Raw genomic sequence first — 8,508 nt, 5'->3', positions numbered from 1 at the left:
CCAGCTATCCTCAGAATGTCAGTGTATTCCTGCCAACATTGTCACAGATTGCTCTAAATCCTCCGTTATGGTAGGTCTTCGGTACGTGACGAGTCTGTAGAAGCTAAAGGGAGTTGTTGTTACCTAATGCGTCCCAAAATAGTCAGTGCTTACGTGCGCTCGAGAATTAGGCCTAAAAATATACTACAGTTCATAGGGTTTTAAATAAATGCCTTCGTTTTTCGGGTTACAAAATGCAGTTACTGCACGCTGTCAGCCTGACTGATAGGCCCCAAACTGTTCAAGTTTGTTACAGATATGCTTAATGAGATCGACTGTGATGAATGATTTGTGAAGAAGATTGTGGTTAGTGTGTAATCACTTTACATGTCTGTGATCATGTTCATTGCTATAATATCAGAATATGGGCTTCTGAAAATCCTCGGACAACGGTGAGTACGAAAGTAATACCCCTAAGGTGAACATGTGGTGTGTTGCTGAGCAGACGGTGACGTCAGACAATTATCTTGACTTGTTTAAGTAGCATGCAGTGCCACAGTTTCCGCAAGGTGTCATCTCTTAACAATAAGGCGCTCCTCCACACTACGCCAATAGTTCCTGGATATAAAATTTCCCCACCGGCGGATAGGAAGGGGTAGTTTTAGGTCATGCCACCACGATCCCGAGACCCAACACTATTTGTCTTTTACTTTTGGGGTTATGTGAAGCAACGTGTGTACAGTGAGCGTATCAACGACATTAATCATTTAAAACAGAGAATCAGATATGCTATTCATTCCGTTGCAACAGATGTCTTTACACGTATGTGAAAAGAACTGGAATATCGTTTAGATGTGTGTAGGGCAACAAATTGAAGCCACATAGAACAGCTCTGAACAGACATGCATACTTGGAGAGTTTGTCTTTCATTTCCATCTTGTTTCACATTTTTATCTTGTTTCATTGCTTTTCTGTGACCGATTAAAGCTTCACCATGACTCACGGACGCACTGTATCGCCCCGTGTTTTCCCACGTTTCTCCGGAACCCAAACCGATCTTTCTCGAGTTATGCTTCTATCAGTTTTCCCATTTTTCCGTAAATAATTCGTGTCAATGTTCTTCAACCATGGATTATTAAAAACTGATGGTTCGGTAATATTCACACCTTTCAGTACCTGCCTTCTGTGAACTTGGAATAATTACATTTTTCTCGAAGTCTGAGGCTATTTCGCCTGTTTCTTGTGTCTTGCACACAGGTTGAATAGTTTTGTCATGGTATGTTCTAACAAAAATCTCTACTCCAGATGTCCTGCTTCGACTTGGATCCTGCAGAACACTACTGCATTCTTCTCGCAGTATCGTGTCTCTCATCTCATCTACATCTACTTCCTCTTCGTTTTCTATGAAGTTGTCTCGAAGTTCGTTCCCTTGTATAACCATTCTAGATTCCTTCCACTGCTCAGCTTTCACTGCTTCGCCCACTACTGGCATGCCACCTGAACTCTTGATATCCATACAGCTGCTTCTCTTTTCTCCAAATGTCTAATTTTGCAATGGGAGGCATCTGTCTTTCTTGTAGTCATGCCCGCTTCTACAGCCTTATATTTGTGTTCTATCCATTCGTGAGTATCCACTTTACACTTTCTGTCAATCTCATTTTTCTAATGTCTGTGTTGCCTTTAGCTTGATCCATTTGCTGCTTTTTTTATATTTCCCCCTTCACCTTCTGCACGACTTGCAACGCTTTTGGATACGTGTATATCATAGTTTGCGGTAATTCTCCTTGTCTGCAAGTAAACATTTTGTGTACTTAGTCCCTTTTGGGGTTGTGCTTTGGGATCTTGAAGTTCGGGTGAGGGCTGTACAAGGCGGCAGATTTAACTGGCACTGTTTAATTTTTTATATTAATATACAGCTGCGATTACTCCGTTTTCATGTTCAAGATTAATAAGTAGCGTTGGCACGGTTCTTTTCACAAGTCATATCATAGGAAGTAATGTATTGTAATTAACTGTTATTATATTACAAGATTTAAATGACACAGATAACTGTTATTATTATATTACACGGCCAAAGCAAAATTCGAAGCAGGCGTAATCTTTGCCATTTGGTTGTAATTTTCGGCGATAAAACGAGTTATAATTTCGCGGAAAAGGCTTTGCTGTTGTGATAACAACTTTAATTATTGTCAGTTAATTGCAGAGATGTTTCAATGATATAATTCAGTTTTCCAGATGCTTCAAGATGGAAGATAGTTCCACATGATCAGGTTTCATTTAGTAAAGGCCGTAGTGGCAGTAGTGTTTTTATTTACTGTAACTTGCAACAGTTTGTTAATATTAGGTTGAGACACAAGTTCGTACCCTTTTTGGTTTTGCATGTTGGTATTCCGTTTGCTATGGGTTTGTTTATCGGTTGTCACTTTTTATCTGTAGATCACTGTTGCTACTTGCGTTTATATATTGTCATTCTGTCATCTAGATACGGTGAATGGAGCTGTGGAAGCTTGAAAATGGAGTGCCAAGTTGAGAAATCGGAACATTCCCGACATATTCTTCTGTTTCAGTTTAATAGAGAGAAGACAGCAGCGGAGACTGCCACTAACATTTGCGCCGTGTATGGGGATAATGCCAATGGACAGGGCACGGCAAGAGAATAGGTTTCTCGTTTTAAAAAGGATCGTTTTGACATTGGTGACTCTCTACGTTCAGGAAGACCTTCAGGGTTTGATGAAGATCGTTGAAGCGCATTAATCCACAGTTATCCACGTAAGTATACTCGAGTAGTGGCAAATCAACTGTCCCAAGCGAAAAAAAGGCCAAGTGTAGCAAGGAAGAAAGTCATCTTCCATCAAGAGAATGCGCGCCCGCACACATGTGCCGTTGGCATGGCAAAATTACTCGAACTAAGGTATGAATTATGAGATCTCAGGCTTTCCCGGCGAATGTGCTGTGTCCAAGGTTCTCGGGTGTCCAGCCGGATCCGTTCGTCGAAGTTCCACGATATTTCGGCGGACAACCGTTCCGCCATCATCAGGCGGTGCCACCTGATGATGGCGGAACGGTTATCCGCCGAAATATCGTGGAACTTCGACGAACGGATCCGGCTGGACACCCGAGAACCTTGGATACAAGATATGAATTGTTGCCACATCCGCCTTATTCACCTGATATGGCTCCGTCAGGCTTCCATCTCTTCTCGAAACTGAAAATTTTCCTTGGTGGATGAAGATTCACTTAAACGAAAAACTGATAGCCAGAGTTGACAACCATTATTCGGGCCTGGAGGAAACCCATATTCGAGGTGGGATCAAGGCACTGGAACATCGTTGGACCAAGTGTATTAATCTATAAGGAGACTACATTGAAAACTGAAAAAAGTTTCAGTGATGTAAGTTCTTATTTTCTATTCCGTTCCGAGAATTTCTCAAACCACCCTCGTAGCTTTTCTAGAGCCTTGCATGTTAAAAGAAGCAAACTTATTTCTTTATAGGGTTTCTGTTTAGTGCTGACTTGAGCATCACGATGGGATCCACAAAGTTTTGTTACATCGTCTAACATCGTCTAACTCCTACAATCACCATAAGATGACCAAACGCTTAGTATTTTTTGACATGGTCTAGGTGTTGGTGTAAATCTTAAATAAAACAGACGTGAGTAGTAACGACAACGTGGTACCCCTACTTCTTTTCCCTTTCTGTTATATATGTTGATTTCTCTGAAACTCGAAGTGGGCTCAACGATTTCAAAGATCCCTGGCGGTACATTTTGTGTACGTTGGTCAGACGTCGGGTAAACCACATTAATGGTGATGGGAGTAGTTGATTCTCTAATGGTCGCACTGAGTTTCCAAGGGCGTGGGATCGTAGCGTGGAAATACTAAAGCACCAGCTACATCCCAGGTTCTTGTAGAACAACTAACTAATCTTTAAACAGATACCGTCTTCAAAAGAAGAAACCATAGACTATACAAATTTTTCTTTCACTGCAAGCAATATGTGGAGAAAACTAAACCTCTGTTGTGTTAGTTTCCTGCTAACTGAACTGTGGTGATATTACGAGCTGTTGTTAATGTACCATGCTTAATGTACCTGTTCGAAGTCACTCTCTCATGCATGTGTGATCTCGTGCGTGCTGGGCCGCATGCTAGCATGAAATGTTAAAATACTACCTGTTGCCATGATGCCGTAATCGCAGACAATGGGCGTGCCCTTAAATGATTTAAGATCCCAACACCGGCAAGTACGCTGCACGATTGTACGTCCTTTGCCGAGAACTCTCAAAATGTCAGCCGCGTAATCTGCAGCATGTGTTGACACGCTATAAATTTAGCATTTCATTAAAAACATTCTACTTACTTTCACATCTACATGCATTCCCTGGAAATCAGTGTTCAAAGTATTCCTGAGAGTACATATAGAATCTCTTTGGTGTTATTCTCATGGCGTGTTCACTGCACGGACGTTCGTCATTTTTCATCGAAGTCGAAAGGCATGCTCACTTTTATAAATTAAACTTACGTTACATAGTTCACTGCGTATCTGGCCTAGTTGTGCTCTCGAGCTCTTCCTGTACAAAGAAAGCTGTAAATTTGCTAAATTTTTTAGTTTGTTGTGTCACTTAATTACGAAATAATAATAGTTCATTACTTTATTCTTCTGTATTTTATCACGTTCTGACAACTGGTTGACAATATTTACACTACTTCCAAGTAATTGCGATTTTTATCTTCTCACGTGAGGTACGAAATTCCAACTGTTGTTACGTCTGCACAAAGCATGTCTACTTCTCAGAACTCGACAATACTCTTTCTTAGAATTGCACTTCCATCCAAGTGCAAGGAAAAGATCAAACATTAATTTTTAGGACAGGGAGTTTAGATTATTAATATCACTGACAGAAACATTATTTATACAAACTGATACATATTTAATAAAATATTGTGTAAATAAATTTACCGATTTTTGTGATAAAACATCAAAACAATTCTAATCAGATAAAATGCAAACAGTCAACTTTGTCAAAAGCTTTCTCTAAGTCTACAAATGCTAGAAACGTAGGTTTGCCTTTCCTTAATCTATTTTCTAAGATAAGTCGTAGGGTCAGTATTGCTTCACGTGTTCCAATATTTCTGCGGAGTCCAAACTGATCTTCCCCGAGGTCGGCTTGTACCAGTTTTTCCATTCGTCTGTAAAGAATTCGCATTAGTATTTTGCAGCAGTGACTTATTAAACTGATAGTTCGGTAATTTTCACATCTGTCAACGCCTGCTTTCTTTGGGATTGGAATTATTATATTCTTCTTGAAGTCTTAGGGTATTTCACCTGTCTCATACATCTTGCTCATCAGATGGTACAGTTTTGTCAGGACTGGTTCTCCCAAGGCCGTCAGTAGTTCCAATGGAATGTTGTCTACTCCCGGGGCCTTGTTTCGACTCAGGTCTTTCAGTGCTCTGTCAAACTCTTCACGCAGTATCGTATCTCCCATTTCATCTTCATCTACATCCTCTTCAATTTCTATAATATTGTCCTCAAGTACATCGCCCTTGTATAGACCCTCTATATACTCCTTCCACCTTTCTGCTTTCCCTTCTTTGCTTAGAACTGGGTTTCCATCAAAGCTCTTAATATCCATACAAGTGGTTCTCCTCTCTCCAAAGGTCTCTTTAATTTTCCTGTAGGCAGTATCTATCTTACCCCTAGTGAGATAAGCCTCTAAATCCTTACATTTGTCCTCTAGCCATCCCTGCTTAGCCATTTTGCACTTCCTGTCGATATCATTTTTGAGACGGTTGTATTCCTTTTTGCCTGCTTCATTTACTGCATTTTTATATTTTCTCCTCTCATCAATTAAATTCAATATTTCTTCTGTTACCCAAGGGTTTCTACTAGCCCTCGTCTTTTTACCTATTTGATACTCTGCTGCCTTCACTATTTCACCCCTCAAAGCTACCCATTCTTCTTCTACTGTATTTCTTTCCCCCATTCCTGTCAATTGTTCCCTTATGCCGTCCCTGAAACTCTGTACAATCTCTGGTTCTTTCAGTTTCTCCAGGTCCCATCTCCTTAAATTCCCACCTTTTTGCAGATTCTTCAGTTTTAATCTACAGTTCATAACCAATAGATTGTGGTCGGAGTCCACATCTGCCCCTGGAAATGTCTTACAATTTAAAACCTGGTTCCTAAATCTCTGTCTTACCATTATATACTCTATCTTATACCTTCTAGTATCTCCAGGATTCTTCCATGTATACAACCTTCTTTTATGATTCTTGAACCAAGTGTTAGCTGTGATTAAGTTGTATAGTACCCCGTTTTTGAGATAGCCTTGATATATTTATGCCTCCCCATTAATTTTGTATTGGCTTCCTCAATTTTGTCAGCGACATATAATTCATATTGCTGTATTCTAAAATTTGACACCTCACCATTTCCAGCTCCGTTAATTTAGCGCTAATCATCTTGATTTTTGCGTCAATTTACACTCGTATGTGCTTTGCACCCTTCGGATGAGTGTGCAACACACTTGCAAATTTGTCCATAGTCTACAGCATACTGACACAATAACGTTTTAGTACACTGTCTTTCCTTTTACGCATAATCTCATCGATGTTCCTCTGTACCGGTCTTCATTCAGTTTACTAGTTTTATCTATAACAAGAAAGCTATACCATGATGTATTACAGCAATCTCCTTAGCACACTGGACTCGCATTCGGGAGAACGACGGTTCTATCCCGCGTCCGGCTGTCCTGACTTAGGTTTTCCGCGATTTTCCTAAATCACTCCAGGCAAATGCCGGGATGGTTCCTTTGAAAGGGCACGGCCGACTTCCTTCCCCATCCTTCCCTAATCCAATGAGACCGATGACCTCGCTGTTTGGTCTCTTCCTCGAAACAACCCAACTCAGCAATCTCCGCATATGACAAAGAATTCGTTGAATGACATGTTGGTTTCTACAAGTGCTTGGTATATATGCTTGAAATTCAGGTTGGCATTATCCCACTCCAACTAGTTTGGGATCCTAGAATATGTCTGATTGAAATAAAATATTTCGACTTGAATATGGTGATTAGAGCGGAAATATCGCCAGATCTCATCCTGATTTTCCATTGCTATGTTGTCAAATATCATAATGCTGTTTGGCTTTGCTTTTTCAGGCAGTGGAATATCGCTGCTTTTGCTGAATGTCAATGCCCTCAAAATTCTGCGGTAGCTGATATTTTTGGCTGGAACAGGGTTTCTGAAATATATATATATATATATACACATGCTCAAAGCAGACTTCTCAGAATGCGTTAGAGCGAGATTAGTCTTCCCACAGCCTAAAGGCCTAATAATCAAAGTACGTATGTTATCCAGGCGTAGTTGTCCATTCTTTATCTGGTTTCAGGAAGCATCATTGCAGGATCATTCACCTACCACAAGACTCCCGCAGTGAGGCTGTTTCGTCCAGTCGGTCATGGTGGTAACTGTTCATTTACACTGGAATGCAGTGGTTTTTTAAAATAACTAACACATGTATGGCTCTTAAACTTTATAAGCTCTTAGCTGTAGCTGTGTAAACAAACTTAAATAAGATTGTAGTCCTATGCCCGTATCTAGTAAAGTTGAATCATACATCTCCATGTCCATCGATGCACAGCAAGCATCACAGAGCTGTACTATGGTTTCTTCCAATGGGTAGAGATTGCTTCCCAATGTCCCATAGAATCGGTAAATGCATATGACTGCCATCCTGGACGACACTCCCTAGTTCATGTTGTATTGCATAGACGGCACACATGACACTGTTAGAGGTCTGCCCCTGCATATGCATGCATTCTCTGTTGTTAAATGTTCAAACTGTTTCAAGGAAGTCTCCTAAAGAGATTGATGATCGACCAATATAACAATGGAAGAGTGAACCTTACTGTGGAACAAGGCTAAAATCTGCATATGCACATCACTTAGCCAACGCCAGTCATCCATGGATAATATTACTTTGATGTCATTAAATTAAGGTTTTCAAATGTTCTTAACAGAAAAACTCCTAATTCGATATCATACCGACACTGATGCGCTTACAGCCACTGGTGTTCAAACAATAAGTTTGATTGAAGAACACTATTTCCACGTCAGGTGGATGCTTTTGGAATGACTCACCTCAACTGTGCGATGCACATAGCCGGATGTGGCTCCCGGAATGACCCTAGAGGTGAGGAAGTGTAAATGCTAACGTCAGCGAATTATTACAAGCACAACTGTCTGAGAATAGGATGGAATGACCTTGAAGGTAAGAAAGTGCTGACAGATGCTGAGTCAGCGAATTCTGCCAGAATTCCCAGTGACCCATTACGTTTCTCTCTGCCCCTTATCACTTGCATTTTGGCCTCATATTCATCTTGGCCCAGCATGAAGTTAGTCACAACCTCTCCATAACTGTGTACCTGACTGCCATTAAACCCTTTAATTTTACAGTTTGACGCCTACCACCTTTCATCCTCAACTTTATGGCACCCCATCAAAGAAATTTAAGCCCTTGTATCAAC

This window comes from Schistocerca serialis, chromosome 9, assembly GCF_023864345.2.
Source record: "Schistocerca serialis cubense isolate TAMUIC-IGC-003099 chromosome 9, iqSchSeri2.2, whole genome shotgun sequence".
In the NCBI taxonomy this organism is placed as follows: Eukaryota; Metazoa; Arthropoda; class Insecta; order Orthoptera; family Acrididae; genus Schistocerca; species Schistocerca serialis.
The sequence above is the reverse complement of the archived record's forward strand: the minus strand, read 5'-3'. Positions refer to the sequence as shown.